Below are 18,898 nucleotides of genomic sequence, written 5' to 3'. Positions count from 1 at the left end.
GTAAGTGGAGATAAATAGATAAAAGAGAAATAGATGAAAGGTGATAAGTAGGTAGGTAGGTAGATAGATGATAACTAGATAAAACTATATTACTGTAACTATTGCTCTTCCCAGTTGCACTTTCTTAAACCGTAAAGTGGACTTTTTTCATTTTTCTTCTTATCAAGTAGGGGGTAGAAAGAAGGAGGAAAGGCGTTTCCCTTATGTAATTTTTGGCCTCTCAGTACTCTAGTTTACAGTAACACTAAGTGTCAGACCTTGAAGTTTTGCTTCGTAAAAGTAGCCTTTAAACATTAAAAACAAGTTTTTTCTTTTGAAGTGGTGTAAATTCTATGGCTGATTTGGGAAAGGTTGCATGGAAGAAAGGAAATGTGAGAATGAAAAGTACATTGATATAATTTAAAATGTTACACCTGTACATATATTCGGCATGACAGGGTGTCACTAACAACTGCTTCAAGAGTGACAAGATTTTGGCCTAGCTTCCATATTTTAATGAAGATATTTCTTTTCTTTTTTCTTTTCTCTCTCTCTCTCTCTCTCTCTTTTTTTTTTTTTTTTTTTTGTTTAGAGACAAGATCTTACTATGTTGTCCATGCAGGTCTTGAACTGCTGGGCCCAAGCTATCCTCCTGCCTTGGCCTCCCGAAGTGCTGGGATTACAGATGTGAGCCACCACGGCCAGCCAGTGAAGATATTCCTATTTTTTTCTTTTTTTTTCTTCATCGTCCTCATCAGATATTCCTAATTTTTAAGGCAAATCGGAAAAGTGCTCCTTCATGAAACTTAAACTATTTTATGGATTTTATTTCTCTTCTCTGTGAGTTGTATTTTGCGTTTTTTTTTTTTTTAATTTAAAACTTTTCTATTTAGGCTGTCAACCAGTGATCTGTTCTCCACTATAGTTTCATCTCTAAGAATGTTATAGAAATGGAATAATAGAGTATGAAAATTTATGAAACCATCTTAGGTGCATTTTACCTGTTTCTTGGATTCCATGAAGCTGGTGCAGAACTCACAGGTTAAGGAGACATTGTGCCATAACCACATTGTTTTGGTTGGTGGAAATAATGGTTTAAGATTCCAGATTGTAATGATATCTTGTCTTCACCATCCTTCTGATCTTCATAACTGAGAGTGCTTCTCTATTCTGTCATCCTGGCTGCCCACCCAACCCTAGGACCAGCAGCTGTTTCTTACTTCTTACCATGTGATGTACCTCTTGCTTATGCCCAACTGCTACTGACTGGTCCCTGTCTTGTTTCTTCTTCCAGGCTTCTTCTGGTCTGAATTTGTATCTTGGTTCCCTTTTTTCAGTATCCCAGTCTATAGGGAAATAGTTCTAAAGTCAAATATTTACTTCCTGCTTCCAGATGTCCCTGTGTACTCCTCCTCTCAAGCCTTCCTGGTGTTTAAGCTCCGATAGTCTCCCAAGTGTTCCATTCCAGTTCTTCCAGCTGAGCCCCAGCCAGCCTGTAGGTATTGCTCTGGCCTTTTGTGGTTCTGTGATTGCCAGTTTTTATTATGAATTCCAGCAGGGCTGGTATACCTGTTGCCCATCTGCTTCCAGTTTGAAGGCTAATAAGGGGAGATGCTACTTGTGGAGTCCACATGTGTGCACTCTCTGGATAAAAGAATTGTCCCCTGGGACCTCGCCAAGGCCTGGTATGCTGATAACATGACAGCCTGTCACCACATTGGATTGATTTTCTCCTCCCACCATCACTGTCATCAAATAGCTTCATCTCCATATTAGGTATAGGATTTAAAGCCTATATGTGCCACCTGGGATGCCCTCTTCCCTTTTCTGTCTTTGTAAATATTATCTGTCCTGAAAGATGTGATACCTTTATCCTCTGTTTCTATTTCTGCATATACTGAGTGTACCCTGCCTGCCTGGTTTCTGCAATTGTTTTCTTTTAAGATGTCTTGCCACTATCATAGATAGCTTACAACAGACTTCACAGATCATGTGTTATGCAGTCTCTCTGGTGCTGTTGCTTGTGCTGGTGACTGACTCCAGGAGAAAAGCCTGATGTGGTGGTTTAACCTTCTGTTGGGTCTTCTTACTGGAATGTGGTGGACTGTTACTGACCATCTCTACGCTTGTCTCCTATTTTCCCAAGTGCGGACCTTTGAGAAATAAGAAGAGGGAGCTTCAGCCTTTATTCTGAAGTTTCAAACTACTTCTAGATCCTTACATTTTTTTTTTATTCAGGAGAAGCCAGGAATCAAGGTTATTAAGTAATTATAACATGCCAGAACAAATCAAGCAGACTTGAATTGAGAAGAGATGGGAAAAGGGAAAGATTGATCATTCTATCACTCCTCTACCTTCCCAAAACTTCCATCTCCATTATTTGTGGGCTCATAGTGGTTGCAAACAATTAGGGTTTGGGAATTATCAGTTTTAAGAGTGTGTATGTTTGCACGTGCTCACAGATCCACACCCATTAGATTGGATTCCTGGAACAGGTGCATGAGAAAAAAAAAGTCAAAAAAAGGCAAAACTCTAGCATTACAGAAATAAGTTCAGTGTCAAAGGTGTGAATTACAAGTCAATTTTGAACTTGGGGGAAAGGCTATGAAATATTTGTATTGACTTAGCTGTAGCATAGGAGAGCATGGTCTGAAATCTATTGTTACTACTGTGAATGACATTACTCATTATTAGTGAAGAACTATTACCATTGTAGGAAATTGAAGAATGTCTTTTGTGATGCACGCTGTTTGAGCATTACCCTCCCTCCCAAAGAAAGACATGAATCAGTCTGTCGTTGTTGGACATTTGGGTTGGTTCCAAGTCTTTGCTATTGTGAATAGTGCCGCAATAAACATATGTGTGCATTTGTCTTTATAGCAGCATGATTTATAATCCTTTGGGTATATACCCAGTAATGGGATGGCTGGGTCAAATGGTATTTCTAGTTCTAGATCCCTGAGGAATCGGTACACTGACTTCCACAATGGTTGAAGTAGTTTACATATACCCCATGGAATACTATGCAGCCATAAAAATGATGAGTTCATGTCCTTTGTAGGGACATGGATGAAACTGGAAACCATCATTCTCAGCAAACTACCGCAAGGACAAAAAACCAAACACCACATGTTCTCACTCATAGGTGGGAATTGAACAATGAGAACACATGGACACAGGAAGGGGACCATCACACACCGGGGACTGTTGTGGGGTAGGGGAAGCGGGGAGGGATAGCGTTAGGAGATATATCTAATGCTAAATGACAAGTTAATGGGTGCAGCACACCAACATGGCACATGTATACATATGTAACAAACCTGCACGTTGTGCACATGTACCCTAAAACTTAAAGTATAATAATAATAAAATTTAAAAAAAAAGAAAGACATGAATCATCGCAATGATGGACATATATTCGGTTATATCACTTTGCTAAATATTTGTCTTCTGAGCTAAATATTATTCTTTTACAATAAGTTTTTTCTCAGTAATGACCATAAATAGATGATTAGATATATTTCACAGTAGAGACATAAACTAAGTCTGAGGAGGTGTATCAGAATGAAATCTTATCTGGTTTGAAAGCTTTCAATGGTAAGATGGATGATGAATTAACAAATCACTCTCAATTTTCCTCTTTGTTGTCATGGTTCCTAATCACTTGATAAGGAATCCTGCTACTCTCCAACATATGGATCCAACATAATTTACATTATTTTTTATTTTGGCAGAATGTCCATTTTTGTTTTATTTATATTGATCATATTTATACACGTTTTGATACACTTTCCTAGAGAAGAGACTGAGTTTATTTTTAAAGATTAATTGTAAAATGCAAGAGAATTGCCATTCAGTGATTGTGGTTAGCGTGGACAATGAATCTAGTTTGGGTTAAAAAGGTAAATGAGCCTACCTTTGGCTCAGAAGTAGTTATTAAAATGTATCAAGCACTTTCTATGCTGACAGAGTTCTAGGATTTTTCACATGAAACTTTATCCCCACAGAAACTCTGTGAAACAGGTAGGAACATCTTCTTTTCATACAACAGAAAACTGGAAACCAAAGAAGTTAGGTTATTTGAATAAGTTCCTGTAGATAATAAATAGTAGAAAACAGTATTCAAACCCATGTATTCTTATTCCAACCATAGTAACTTTCTCATTTCACTAGAAATTCTTATTTTCATTATAAGAATAATACACTGGAAGCTAATTTTGTTCCCTTTGAAAATTTATGGTGAGTATGTTTATTCTTCTAAAAAGATTTAAGGGAACTAAGCTTAATTCTAACCATATTGAATCTCTGTGTAAACTTAAACAGGTTCCAGTGATCTTAAGTCTACTTGCAAAACAAAATCTTTAATGCATAAGGAAATATAAGGTGGAACATTTCAGCATTAGTGGAAATTTTCATATTTCTTTCTCTTTACTAAGGAGAGACAGTAGATATCAGAGACTTGGACAACGTACTAGGAAACATGGGGATTGAACTTACTAAAGAAGAACTTGGAGAGCTGACAAGAAACCTTCCAGTTGATGGTGACTCATTTTAGATATAAAAAAATTCTTCAGAAGTGGGTCGCAGGTTTATATATGAGTATTTCTAAAACCAGTTTAATTTTGTGATAATAAACCTTGCAACATCTCAGAAAGATTCAGTTTCAGAGCAAGAACAAAGCCTGTCTTCATTTTCTAAATCCACATAGAATACAAAGCATTTGACTAGATTGATTCTAAGATTGTTTTTCACATCTGGGAATGTTCAGGAAGCCAAAGAAAAGAGTGGAAAAAGGAAGGAATGAAAGAAGGTTAATGTGTATTTTTTCTATATTTCCCATTCATTTTTGTATTCTGACTCAGCTCCCTAATATTACTGAAACTTCTCTAAGGACACCATAAGTTTCCATTTGTCGATTGCATTAGACATTATTCATTCTGTTTCTTATTGGAGCTCTCTGCTGTCTTTGATATTGATGATAAATCTGACCTTGAAATTTTGTTCCCCTAGTTTCTGTGTGGTTACCACAATCTGGATTTTCTTATTCTGATTTTCATTTTATATCCTCTCTCTGGAAAATCTCACTCATATCTACGGTTTTACATATCACCTACATGCTGATGACTTTCAAATCTGTATTTTTACACAGACCTCTCCCCTGCATTGCAGACTGGTATATCTAAATGCCTGCTAGATATTTCTACTCAGATATTCCATAGGAGACATCCTTTGACCTATTTGAAACGGAATTCATTTGTTCCCTGTCCAAGCTACCTTCTAGTCCTATATTCTCTGCCCCATTTGTTCTATCACTGTCTATTTAGTCATATAAGCTAGATACATGGGATTCATTTTTTATAACCACGTGTTTCCTATCACCTCCTATCTGGACTATCACTTTATCATGCCAGTTTTACCTCAAACTACCATACATAGATGATTGGTATATGACAAAGCAAGTATACTAAAATGTTAATAGTAGAATCTAGATGATAGGTCTGTTCATTGTACAGTTTTTTCAACTTTGCCATATGTTTGAAAATTTACATAATAAAACATTGAAAAAATTCCATATATAAATCTGTTAACATCTCTTTGTTCCTTCTATCATTGTCATATTTCAGGTTCTTTCCTTCCTGGTTTCAGCTATTACAATGGCTTCTACAAAATAGCCATCATAGTGATCTATATGAGATGCAAATCTGACCACATCATGACTCAATTTAAAAGTGTTTAGTGGCTTACAATCATGTGCTAAAAAATGTCTTAAGTCCATTGATATGGAAAACAAGTTCCTTCATGATTTGGATCCTGTTTACCTAATCTAGTATTTTACACTCCAATAATATTGCACTTTTATTCCATTTTATATCATAGAATAAAATAACTTTATATCACTTGTATTTTATATCATGCTTTTTATCACTTCCTTGCTTTGTTTATGATGTCTCCATTACTCAGAGGGCCTCTCCTTTCCCTTCATATGACTAACTGTTTCTCATTGCTTATCAGAATTGAGAGCCATGTTTTTTTTCCAGAAAGTTTTAACTACCCAGACTATATTAGATACCTCTTTTCTGTATTTCCACAATAACTGTGCATACATTTTTCATTATATTTGCCACATTGTACTGTAATTGTGTATTTCTGTTTATTTGCCTATCTTGTCACTTTAATGTTAGCTTTAAAGTAGGGATGGGTATATTTTTATCTTCCAATACCTAGAAGAGTATTTGGCATATAAGTAGGCACTCCACAAATGTTAAATTAGAGATGGACAAATTACTGAGTAAATGAGAGAATGACATAATGAATAAGTGAATGAATAGATATTGACAAGATAATTCCTAAAGAAAATGAAGAACTGCTTTTGGTCAGGATACTAATATTTACACCTGGTATTATGTAATCATTTATTTGCAGCAATTCTGAGTGACATGCTGTATCAAAGTCTGTTAGGAATAGACCAGAGCTGAACATATGGTCTTTGTCACCAGAGAACTGTGGCATTATCAGAATTGAGGGTCTTCAGAGAATTAACTTGCATGGATGGTATTTTTCATCATGTTTATAGGAAAGCATAAGAGCCCAGTAAGAACATATTCTTTCCCGAGCCAGACTTTGTGGTCCAATGGTCAAGGGCCAGCTTACTAATATGGAATTAACTCTTGAAGACTATGTTTTATTGAATTGTTTCAAGTGTTGCTATGCAGGAAGAGGATAAACAGGTAGTGATACATAGGGTGGGCTCTAGTTCCTCAACCTTGGCTTCAACCATAGCAGTTTGTTATAGTCAGCAATTTTTATATGTTTATCTCTCATACAACCTATACATTCATACATTATTTATACATTCATACATTAACATCCTCAAATTGTCCTTTGTATTGTGAATTCAAACTTGGGACCTTAACTGAAATGACTGTATGGTAACATGGTCTGGCAGCTGGCATTTCAATTTGGTAGGTGCCATCTTTTTCTGGACAGCAATATTTATCTTATTATTTTAATATATGATTGTGCATATACATCTGCATGCATACATACTTAAATTTTGCTCTTACTATATAAAAATAAAGAGGAAATGGAAGCTTAAATGCTGATACTAGTAATAAGCATAGTCCTCAAATATAATTATACATCTGAAATAGGCATGTAGAAAGAGTTAATTTCAACTTTGATTTATGTGTTTCAATTGGATAGGAAAAGAGCATATATGAAATTGTGGGAAAATAGTTCTAAATACTGTGCTTAAACAGTATAATACAATTAGCAATTATGTTTTAGCCTTCTTGGAATGGAAGTTCTTGTCTTGCTACATGTAAATCTATTATTCACTTTTTTCTTTGAGAACATATGGGGTTGTCTATTGTGCTACACCATACTATTTTGTTTCTAAGAATTTAAAAAGTTTAAAAAATGACAAAAAAAGTTATTCAATTAAAGTGAAGCTAAGTAATGATGTATAATAACAAACTTTAGCTGGTTTCTGGATTATTATTTAGAAATAATTTTTTTCCTGAATTCACTTTATCTTACAGCTAAAGGGGAGACTGATTTGAAATCATTGATGGATGCAGTGCAAGTTATTACAGGTTAGTAAGAAGTTACTATGAATTTAAGATCCTAATATCTTAAGCCATATTTTCTATGATAATTATTTTACTAAGGTTTGACATATATATTATATAATCATATGTGTCCAACTTAAGAGTTATGACAAAATGAACATCTACACAAACCCATTTAACTATAACCTGGGTTGTGAAATAAAAGATTATATAACCCAGAAGATTCCTGATACCACTACATAGACTGTTCCTCCTTACTTTTTGGAGGCAATTACTATCCTGAATTCTAGGACCACAGATTTACTAGTTTTGTCTGTTTTTGAACTTTACATAAATGAAACTATACAATCTGTATTCTTCTATGTCTAATTTCTTTCACTCAACATTATGTCACATGCGATTCTTAGATTCATTCATATTGTTGCATGCAGCAGTAGTTTGCTCATTTTCACTGCTATATAGTACAAAGACTAATAAACTGTAATCAAGTAGAAATCTTTAGGGAACCTTTTTTGGTATGGGGAATGATTTCAATTAGTTTGTTGTACTTGAATATATTGCTGTGTAATATTCCATTGTGTAAGTATACTATAATATATTTGTCAATTCTATTACTGAAGGACATTTCCAGTTTGGCCAATTACAAATGATATTTTTATACATGCCTTTTGGTGAACATATGTGCATGATTATGTGGCCATACATAGAAATCGGATTGCTTTGTTATAGAATTATGTATACTTTATTAGATACTGTCATTCAATTTTCCAAAGTAGCAGTACCATTTTACAATTCAACCAACAGTGTGTGAGAGTTTTGCTTTATATCCTTGCCTGATACTTGATACTGTCTTTTCCATGTTAGCATGTATTACTATCCCACTGTGTTTATAATTTGCATTTCCCTAATGATGAATGATATTGAGCACCTTTTTTACATATCTTAGTTATTTGGATAATCTCTTTTGTAAAGTTCCTCTTGATGTCTGTTACCTATTTGTCTGTTTGGATGTCTGTCTTTTACTTTTGATTTTTTAAACTTACTGTCTTTTACTTTTTTTTTAATATATTCTAGATACAAGTCCATTGTAGGTTATACATTACAGATATCTCACTATATGTATTAGATTTTTCACTTGAATTATACTTTTTACAGAAAAAAAGTTCCTATTTTTACATGTAGTCTAATCAGTCTTCTCTTTTATGGTAGAATATTTGGGAAGGGATAATCTGTGCAGCAAACCACCATGGCACACGTTTGCCTGAGTAACAAACTGGCACATGTACCCCTGAACTTAAAATAAAAGAAGAGAAATCCTTGCATACACCAAGCCCGTGGAAATATTTTCTTATTTCACTTTTTAGGACCTTTGTTATTTTACTTTCACATTTAGATCTACAATCCGTGATGTAGGATACGGGTGACAATTCAGTTTTTTTCTAAGTGGATATTCAGCACCATTTATTGAAAATAATACAGTTTTCTCACTGCAGTGTAAGGCTATCTTATTCATAAATCAAAGACCATAAATGTGTTTGTATATCTGGACTATTTAATCTGTTACTTTATTGTTGTTGTTTGTGTGTCCTTGCACCAGTCCACCACTCTCTTAATATATTCAATGTATCTTATATCTGAAGTGTAAATCCTTCACATTTGTTTTACTTTTTTATGATTGCCCTGGCTATTCTTGGCCTTTTGTATTTTCATATACATTTCAAATCAAACTTTAATCCACCCCTATGGCTTGGGTTTTTGTTGAATCTAGGTCATTATTTTTCAATTTATTAAACTTTAAGTTCTGGGATACAAGTGCAGGTTTGTTACTTAGGTATACATGTGTCCTGCACCCATCAACCCATCATCTAGGTTTTAAGCCCTGCATGCATTAGGTATTTGTCCTAATGCTCTCTTTCCCCTTGCCCCCACCCCCCAACAGGCCCTGGTGTATGATGTTCCCCTCCCTGTGTCCATGTGTTCTCATTGCTCAACTCCCACTTAGGAGTGAGAACATGCGGTGTTTGGTCTTTGTTTCTGTGTTAGTTTGCTGAGAATGCTGGTTTCCAGCTTCATCCATGTCCCTGCAAAGGACATGAACTCATTCTTTTTTATAGCTGCATAGTATTCCATGGTGTATATGTGCCACATTTTCTTGATCGAGTCTATCATTGATGGGCATATGGGTTGGTTCCAAGTCTTTGCTATTGTGAATGGCACTGTAATAAACATACCTGTGCATGTGTCTTAGTAGTAGAATGATTTATAATCCTCTGGGTATATACCCAGTAATGGGATTGCTGGGTAAAATGGTATTTCTGGTTCTAGATCGTTGAGGAATCACCACCCTGTCTTCCACAATAGCTAAACTAATTTACACTCCAACCAACAGTGTAAAAGCATTCCTGTTTCTCTACATCCTCCCCAGAATCTGTTGTTTGCTGACTTTTTAATGATCACCATTCTGGCTGGCATGAGATGGTATTTCATTGTGGTTTTGATTTGCATTTCTCTAATGACCAGTGATGATGAGCTTTTTTTTCATGTTTGTTGGCTGCATAAATGTCTTCTTTTGAGAAGTGTTTGTTCATGTCCTTTGTCAAAAATTTTTTTTTTTTTTTGAGATGGAGTCTTGCTGTGTCATCCAGGCTAGAGTGCAGTGGTGCAATCTTGGCTCACTGCAACCTCCGCCTCTCGGGTTCAAGTGATTCTCCTGCCTCAGCCTCCCAAGTAGCTGAGATTACAGGTGCCCGCCAGTGCACCCGGCTACCCTTGCCCAAATTTTGATGGAGTTTTTTTTTATTGTAAATTTGTTTACGTTCCTTGTAGATTCTGGATATTAGACTTTTGTCAGATGGATAGATTGCAAAAATTTTCTCCCATTCTGTAGGTTGCCTCTGATGATAGTTTCTTTAGCTGTACAGAAGCTCTTTAGTTTAATTAGATCCCATTTGTCAATTTTGGCTTTTGTTGCAATTGCTTTTTGTGTTTTAGTCATGAGGTCTTTGCCCATGCCTATGTCCTAAGTGGTATTGCCTATGTTTTCTTCTAGGGTTTTTATGGTTTTTGGATTTACATTTAAGTCTTTAATCCATCTTGAGTTAATTTTTGTATAAAGTGTAAGGAAGGGGTGCAGTTTCAGTTTTCTGCACATGACTAGCCAGTTTTCACAGCACAATTTATTAAACAGGAAATTCTTTTCCTATTGCTTGTTTTCATCAGGTTTCTCAAAGATCATTTGGTTGTAGATGTGTGGTGTTATTTCTGTGGCCTCTGTTCTGTTCCATTGGTCTATATATCTGTTTCGGTACAAGTACCATGCTGTTTTGGTTACTGTAGGCTTGTAGTATAGTTTGAAGTCAGGTAGCATGATGCCTTTAGCTTTGTTCTTTTTGCTTAGGATTGTCTTGACTATATATGGGCTCTTTTTCAGTTCCATATGAAATTTAAAGTAGTTTTTTTGTAGTTCTGTGAAGAAAATCAACAGTAGCTTGTTGGGAATAGCATTGAATCTATAAATTACTTTGGGCAGTATGGCCATTTTCACAATATTGATTCTTCCTATCCATGAGCATGGAATGTTTTTCCATTTATTTGTGTCCATTCTTATTTCCTTGAGCAGATTGGTAGTTCTCCTTGAAAAGGTCCTTCACGTCTCTTGTAAGTTGTATTCCTAGGTATTTTGTTTTCTTCGTAGCAACTGTGAATGGGGGTTCACTCATGATTTGGCTCTCCATTATTGGTGTATAAGAATGCTTATGATTTTTGCACATTGATTTTGAATCCTGAGACTTTGCTAAAGTTACTTATCAGCTTAATGAGTTTTGGGGCTGAGACCATGGGGTTTTCTAAATATACAGTCATGTCATCTGCAAACAGAGACAATTTGACTTCCTCTCTTGGTATTTGAATACCCTTTATTTCTTTCTCCTGCCTGATTGCCCTGGCCAGAACTTCTAATACTACGTTGAATAGGAGTGGTGAGAGAGGGCATTCTTGTCTTGTGCCAGTTTTAAAAGGGAATGCTTCCAGCTTCTGCCCATTCACTATGATACTGGCTATGAGTTTGTCATAAATAGCTCTTATTATTTTGAGATATGTTCCATCAATACCTAGTTTATTGAGTGTTTTTAGCATGAAGGGGTGTTGAATTTTATCAAAGGCCTTTTCTGAATCTGTTGAGATAATCGTGTGGTTTTTTTTTTTTGTCATTGGTTCTGTTTATGTGATGGATTACGTTTCTCGATTTGTATATGTTAAACCAGCTTTGAATCCCAGTAATGAAGCTGACTTGATCATGGTGGATAAGCTTTTTGATGTACTGATGAATTCGGTTTGCCAGTATTTTATTAAGGATTTTCGCACAGATGTTTATCGAGGATATTGGCCTGAAATTTCCTTTTTTTGTTGTGTCTCTGCCAGGTTTTGGGATCAGGATGGCCTCGTAAAATGAGTTAGGGAGGAATCCCTGTTTTTCAATTGTTTGGAATAGTTTCAGTAGGAATGGTACCAGCTCCTCTTCATACCTCTGGTAGAATTTGGTTGCAAATTTATCTGGTCCTGGGCTTTTTTTTTTGTTGGTAGGCTATTAATTACTGCCTCAATTTCAGAACTTGTTATTGGTCTATTCAGGGATTTGACTTCTTTTTGATTTAGTCTTGGGAGGATGTATGTGTCCAGGAATTTATCCATTTCTTCTATGTTTTCTAGTTTATTTGCATAGCAGTGTTTATAGTCTTCTCTGATGGTAGTTTGTATTTCTGTGGGGTCATTGGTGGTATCCCCTTTATCATTGTTTATTGTGTCTATTTGATTGTTCTCTCTTTTCTTCTTTATTAGTCTGCCTAGTGGTCTATCTATTTTGTTAATCTTTTCAGAAAACCAGCTCCTGGATTCATTGATTTTTTGAAGGGTTTTTCATGTCTCTATCTCCTTCAGTTCTGCTCTGATCTTAGTTATTTCTTATCTTCTGCTAGCTTTTGAATTTGTTTGCTCTTGGTTCTCTAGTTCTTTTAATTGTGATGTTAGGGTGTCAGTTTTAGATCTTTCCCATTTTCTGTTGTGGGCATTTAGTGCTATAAATTTCCCTGTTAACACTGCTTTAGCTGTGTCCCAGAGATTCTGGTACTTTGTGTCTTTGTTCTCACTGGTTTCAGAGAACTTATTTATTTCTGCCTTCATTTTGTTATTTACCCAGTAGTCATTTAGGAGCAGGTTGTTCAGTTTCCATGTAGTTGTTTGGTTTTGAGTGAGTTTCTTAATCCTGAGTTGTAATTTGATTGCACTGTGGTCTGAGAGACTGTTATGATTTCCATTCTTTTGCATTTGCTGAGGAGTGTTTTACTTCCAATTATATGGTCAATTTTAGAATAAGTGTGATGTGGTGCTGAGAAGAATGCATATTCTGTTGATTTGGGGTGGAGAGTTTTGTAGATGTCTTTTAGGTCCACTTGGTCCAGAGATGATTTCAAGTCCTATATATCCTTCTTAATTTTCTGTCTTGTTGACCTGTCTGATATCTACGGTGGTGTGTTAAAGTCTCCTACTATTATTGTGTGGGAGTCTAAGTCTCTTTGTAGATCTCAAAGAACTTGCTTTATGAATCTGGGTGCTCCTGTATTGGGTGCATATATATTTAGGATAGTTAGCTCTTCTTGTTGCATTGATCCCTTTCCCATTATATAATGCCCTTCTTTGTGTTTTTTGATCTTTGTTGGTATAAAGTATGTTTCCATTTGCTTGGTAAACATTCCTCCATCCCTTTATGTTGAGCCTATGTGTGTCTTTGCATGTGAGATGAGTCCCCTGAATATGGCACACTGATGGGTCTTGACTCTTTATCCAACATGCCAGTCTGTATCTTTCAATTGGGGCATTTAGCCCATTTACATTTAAGGTTAATATTGTTATGTGTGAATTTGATACTGTCATCATGATGGTAGCTGTTCAATTTGCAGATTAGTTGATACAGTTTCTTCATTGTGTCATTGGTCTTTATATTTTGGTATGTTTTTGCAGTAGGTGGTACTGGTTTTTCTTCTTCTTCTTATTATTATTATTATACTTTAAGTTCTAGGGTACATGTGCACAACATGCAGGTTTGTTACATATGTATACATGTGCCATGTTGGTGTGCTGCACCCGTTAACTCATCATTTACATTAGATGTATCTCCAAATGCTATCCATCTCCCCTCTCCCTACCCCATGACAGGCCCTGGTGTGTGATCTTCCCCGCCCCGTGTCCAAGTGTTCTCATTGTTCAGTTCCCACCCATGAGTGAGAACATGGCGCTGTTTGGTTTTCTGTCCTTGAGATAGTTTGCTCAGAACGATGGTTTCCAGCTTCATCCATGTCGCTACAAAGGACATCTTTTTTTATGGCTGCATAGTATTCCATGGTGTATATATGCCACATTTTCTTAATCCAGTCTATCACTGATGGACATTTGGGTTGGTTCCAAGTCTTTGCTATTGGGAATAGTGCCGCAATAAACATACGTATGCATGTGTCTTTATAGTAGCATGATATATAATCCTTTGGGTATATACCCAGTAATGGGATTGCTGGGTCAAATGTATTTCTAGTTCTAGATCCTTGAAGAATCGCCACACTGTCTTCCACAATGGTGGAACTAATTTACACTCCCACCAACAGTGTTAAAGCATTCCTATTTCTCCATATCCTTTCCAGCACCTGTTGTTTCCTGACTTTTTAATGATCGCCATTCTAACTGGTGTGAGATGGTATCTCATTGTGGTTTTGATTTGCATTTCTCTGATGACCAGTGATGATGAGCATTTTTTCATGTGTCTGTTGGCTGCATAAATGTCTTCTTTTGAAAAGTGTCTGTTCATATCCTTCGCCCACTTTTTGATGGGGTTGTTTGATTTTTTCTTGTAAATTTGTTTAAGTTCCTTGTAGATTCTTGATATTAGCCATTTGTCAGATGGATAGATTGTAAAAATTTTCTCCCTTTCTGTAGGTTGCCTGTTCACTCTGATGGTGGTTTCTTTTGCTGTACAGAAGCTCTTTAGTTTAATTAGATCCCATTTGTCAATTTTGGCTTTTGTTGCCATTGGTTTTGGTGTTTCAGTCATTAAGTCCTTGCCCATGCCTATGTCCTGAAAGGTATTGCCTAGGTTTTCTTATAGGATTTTTATGGTTTTAGGTCTAATATTTAAGTCTTCAATCCATCTTGAATTAATTTTTGTATAAGGTGTAAGGAAGAGATCCAGTTCAGCTTTCCACATATGGCTAGCCAGTTTTTCCAGCACCATTTATTAAATAGGGAATCCTTTCCCCGTTTCTTGTTTTTGTCAGGATTGTCAAAGATCAGATTGTTGTAGATGTGTGGTGTTATTTCCGAGGGCTCTATTCTGTTCCATTGGTCTATATCTCTGTTTTGGTACCAGGACCATGCTGTTTTGGTTACTGTAGCCTTGTAGTGTAGTTCGAAGTCAGGTAGCATGATGCCTCCAGCTTTGTTCTTTTGGCTTAGGATTGTCTTGGCAATGCGGGCTCTTTTTTGGTTCCATATGAACTTTAAAGTAGTTTTTTCCAATTCTGTGAAGAAAGTCATTGGTAGTTTGATAGGGATGGCATTGAATCTGTAAATTACCTTGGGCAGTATGGCCATTTTCACGATATTGATTCTTCCTATCCATGAGCATGGAATGTTCTTCCATTTGTTTGTGTCCTCTTTTATTTTGTTGAGCAGTGGTTTGTAGTTCTCCTTGAAGAGGTCCTTCACATCCCTTGTAAGTTGGATTCCTAGGTGTTTTATTTTCTTTGAAGCAATTGTGAATGGGAGTTCACTCGTGATTCGGCTCTCTGTTTGTCTGTTATTGGGGTATAAGAATGCTTGTGATTTTTGGGCTTTGATTTTGTATCCTGAGACTCGGCCGAAGTTGCTTATCAGCTTAAGGAGATTTTGGGCTGAGACGATAGGGTTTTCTAAATATACAATCATGTCATCTGCAAACAGGAACAATTTGACTTCCTGTTTTCCTAATTGAATACCCTTTATTTCTTTCTCTTGCCTGATGGCCCTGGCCAGAACTTCCAACACCACATTGAATAGGAGTGGTGAGAGAGGGCATCCCTGTCTTGTGCCAGTTTTCAAAGGGGACGCTTCCAGTTTTTGCCCATTCAGTATGATATTGGCTGTAGGTTTGTGATAAATAGCTCTTATTATTTTGAGATATGTTCCATCAATACCTAATTTATTGAGAGTTTTTAGCATGAAGGGTTGTTGAATTTTGTCGAAGGCCTTTTCTGCATCTATTGAGATAATCATGTGGTTTCTGTCTTTGGTTCTGTTTATATGATGGATTATGTTTATTGATTTGCATATGTTGAACCAGCCTTACATACCAGAGATGAAGCTGACTTGATCGTGGTGGATAAGCTTTCTGATGTGCTGCTGGATTCGGTTTGCAAGTATTTTATTGAGGATTTTCTCATTGATGTTCGTTAGGGATATCGGTCTAAAATTCTCTTTATTTGTTGTGTCTCTGCCAGGTTTTGGTATCACAATGATGTTGGCCTCATAAAATGAATTAGGGAGGATTCCCTCTTTTTCTATTGATTGGAGTACTTTCAGAAGGAATGGTACGAGCTCCTCTTTCAACTATGGTAGAATTTGGCTGTGAATCCGTCTGGTCCTGGACTTTTTTTGGTTGGTAGGCTATTAATTATTGCCTCAATTTCAGAACCTGTTATTGGTCTATTCAGCAATTCAACTTCTTCCTGGTTTAGTCTTGGGAGGGTGTATGTGTCCAGGAATTTATCCATTTCTTCTAGATTTTCTAGTTTATTTGCGTAGAGGTGTTTATAGTATTCTCTGATGGTAGTTTGTATTTCTGTGGGGTCATTGGTGATATCCCCTTTATCATTTTTTATTGCATCTATTAGATTCTTCTCTCTTTTCTTCTTTATTAGTGGTCTATCAATTTTGTTGATCTTTTCACAAAACTAGCTCCTGGATTCATTGATTTTTTGAAGGGTTTTTCGTGTCTCTATCTCCTTCAGTTCTGCTCTGATCTTAGTTATTTCTGGCCTTCTGCTAGCTTTTGAATGTGTTTGCTCTTGCTTCTCTAGTTCTTTTAATTGTGATGTTAGGGTGTCAACTTTAGATCTTTCCTGTTTTCTCTTGTGGGTTTTAGTGCTATAAATTTCCCTCTACACATTGCTTTAAATGTGTCCCAGAGATTCTGGTACTTTGTGTCTTTGCTCTCATTGGTTTCAAAGAACATCTTTATTTCTGCCTTCATTTCGTTTTATACCCAGTAGTCATTCAGGAGCAGGTTGTTCAGTTTCCATGTAGTTGTGCGGTTTTGAGTGAGTTTCCTAATCCTGAGTTCTAGTTTGATTGCACTGTGGTCTGAGAGACAGTTTATTGTGATTTCTGTTCTTTTACATTTTCTGAGGAGTGCTTTACTTCCAACTATGTGGTCAATTTTGGAATAATTGTGATGTGGTCCTGAGAAGAATGTATATTATGTTGATTTGGGTGGAGAGTTCTGTAGATGTCTATTAGGTCCACTTGGTGCAGAGCTGAGTTCAATTCCTGGATATCTTTGTTAACCTTCTGTTTTATTGATCTGCCTAAGGTTGACAGTGGGGTGTTAAAGTCTCCCATTGTTATTGTGTGGGAGTCTAAGTCTCTTTTTAGGTCCCTCAGGACTTGCTTTATGAATCTGGGTGCTCCTGTATTGGGTGCATACATATTTAGAATAGTTAGTTCTTCTTGTTGCATTGATCCCTTTACCCTATGTAATGGCCTTATTTGTCTCTTTTGATCTTTGTTGATTTGAAGTCTGTTTTATCAGAGACTAAGATTGCAACCACTGCTTTTTTTTTGTTTTCCATTTGCTTGGTAGATCTTCCTCCATCCCTTTATTTTGAGCCTATGTGTGTCTCTGCACATGAGATGAGTCTCCTGAATACAGCACACTGTTGGGTCTTGACTCTTTATCCAATTTGCCAGTCTGTGTCTTTTAATTGGAGCATTTAGCCCATTTACATTTAAGGTTAATATTGTTATGTGTGCATTTGATCCTGTCATTATGATGTTAGCTGTTTATTTTGCTCATTAGTTGATGCAGTTTCTTCCTAACATCGATGGTCTTTACAATTTGGCATGTTTTTGCAGTGGCTGGTACTGGTTGTTCCTTTGCATGTTTAGAGCTTCCTTCATGAGCTCTTGTAAGGCAGGCCTTGTAGTTACAAAATCTCTCAGCATTAGTTTGCTTGTAAAGGATTTTATTTCTCCTTCACTTATGAAGCTTAGTTTGGCTGGATATGAAATTCTGGGTTGAAAATTCTTTTCTGTAAGAATGTTCAATATTGGCCCCCAGTCTCTTCTGGCTTGTAGAGTTTCTGCCGAGAGATCTGCTGTTAGTCTGATGGGCTTCCCTTTGTGGGTAACCCAACCTTTCTCTCTGGCTGCCCTTAACATTCTTTCCTTCATTTCAGCTTTGGTGAATCTGATAATTATGTGTCTTGGGATTGCTCTTCTCGAGGAGTATCTCTGTGGTGTTCTCTGTATTTCCTGAATTTGAATGTTGGCCTGCCTGGCTAGGTTGGGTAAGTTCTCCTGGATAATATCCTGAAGAGTGTTTTCCAACTTGGTTCCATTGTCCCCATCACTTTCAGTTACACCAGTCAGACGTAGATTTGGTCTTTTCACATAGTCCCATATTTCTTGGAGGCTTTGTTCATTTCTTTTTACTCTTTTTTCTCTAAACTTCTGTTCTTGCTTCTTTTCATTCATTTGATCTTCAATCACTGATACCCTTTCTTCCACTTGATCAAATCGGCTAATGAAGCTTGTGCATGTGTCACATAGTTCTTGTGCTATGGTTTTCAGCTTCATCAGGTCATTTAAGGAATTCTCTACACTGTTTATTCTAGTTAGCCATTCATCTACTCTTTTTTCAAGGTTTATAGCTTCTTTGCGATGGGTTCGAACATCCTCCTTTAGCTCAGAGAAGTTTGTTATTACCGATCGTTTGAAGCCTTCTTCTCTCAACTTGTCAAAGTCATTCTCTGTCCAGCTTTGTTCCATTGCTGGCGAGGAGCTGTGTTCCTTTGGAGAAGAAGAGGTGCTCTGAATTTTAGAATTTTCAGCTTTTCTGCTCTTGTTTCTCCCCATCTTTGTGGTTTTATCTACCTTTGGTCTTTGATGATGGTGATGTACAGATGGGGTTTTGGTGTGGATGTCCTTTCTGTTTGTTAGTTTTCCTTCTGACAGTCAGGACCCTCAGCTGCAGATCTGTTGGAATTTTCTGGAGGTCCACTCCAGACCCTGTTTGCCTGGGTATCACCAGTGGAGGCTGAAGAACTGCA

The 18,898-nt window shown here is 36.6% G+C and overlaps 1 protein-coding gene across 1 annotated transcript in view; it reads left to right on the top strand.

Moving 5' to 3' along the window:
* Nucleotides 1-18,898, top strand: part of EFCAB3 (EF-hand calcium binding domain 3) — a 379,076-nt gene that overhangs the window by 109,958 nt on the left and 250,220 nt on the right. The window lies entirely within an intron of this gene.

The sequence above is a fragment of the Nomascus leucogenys genome, chromosome 19, assembly GCF_006542625.1.
Source record: "Nomascus leucogenys isolate Asia chromosome 19, Asia_NLE_v1, whole genome shotgun sequence".
Lineage (NCBI taxonomy): Eukaryota > Metazoa > Chordata > Mammalia > Primates > Hylobatidae > Nomascus > Nomascus leucogenys.
Note: the sequence above shows the minus strand (reverse complement) of the source record. Positions and strands in the feature narration are given on the sequence as shown.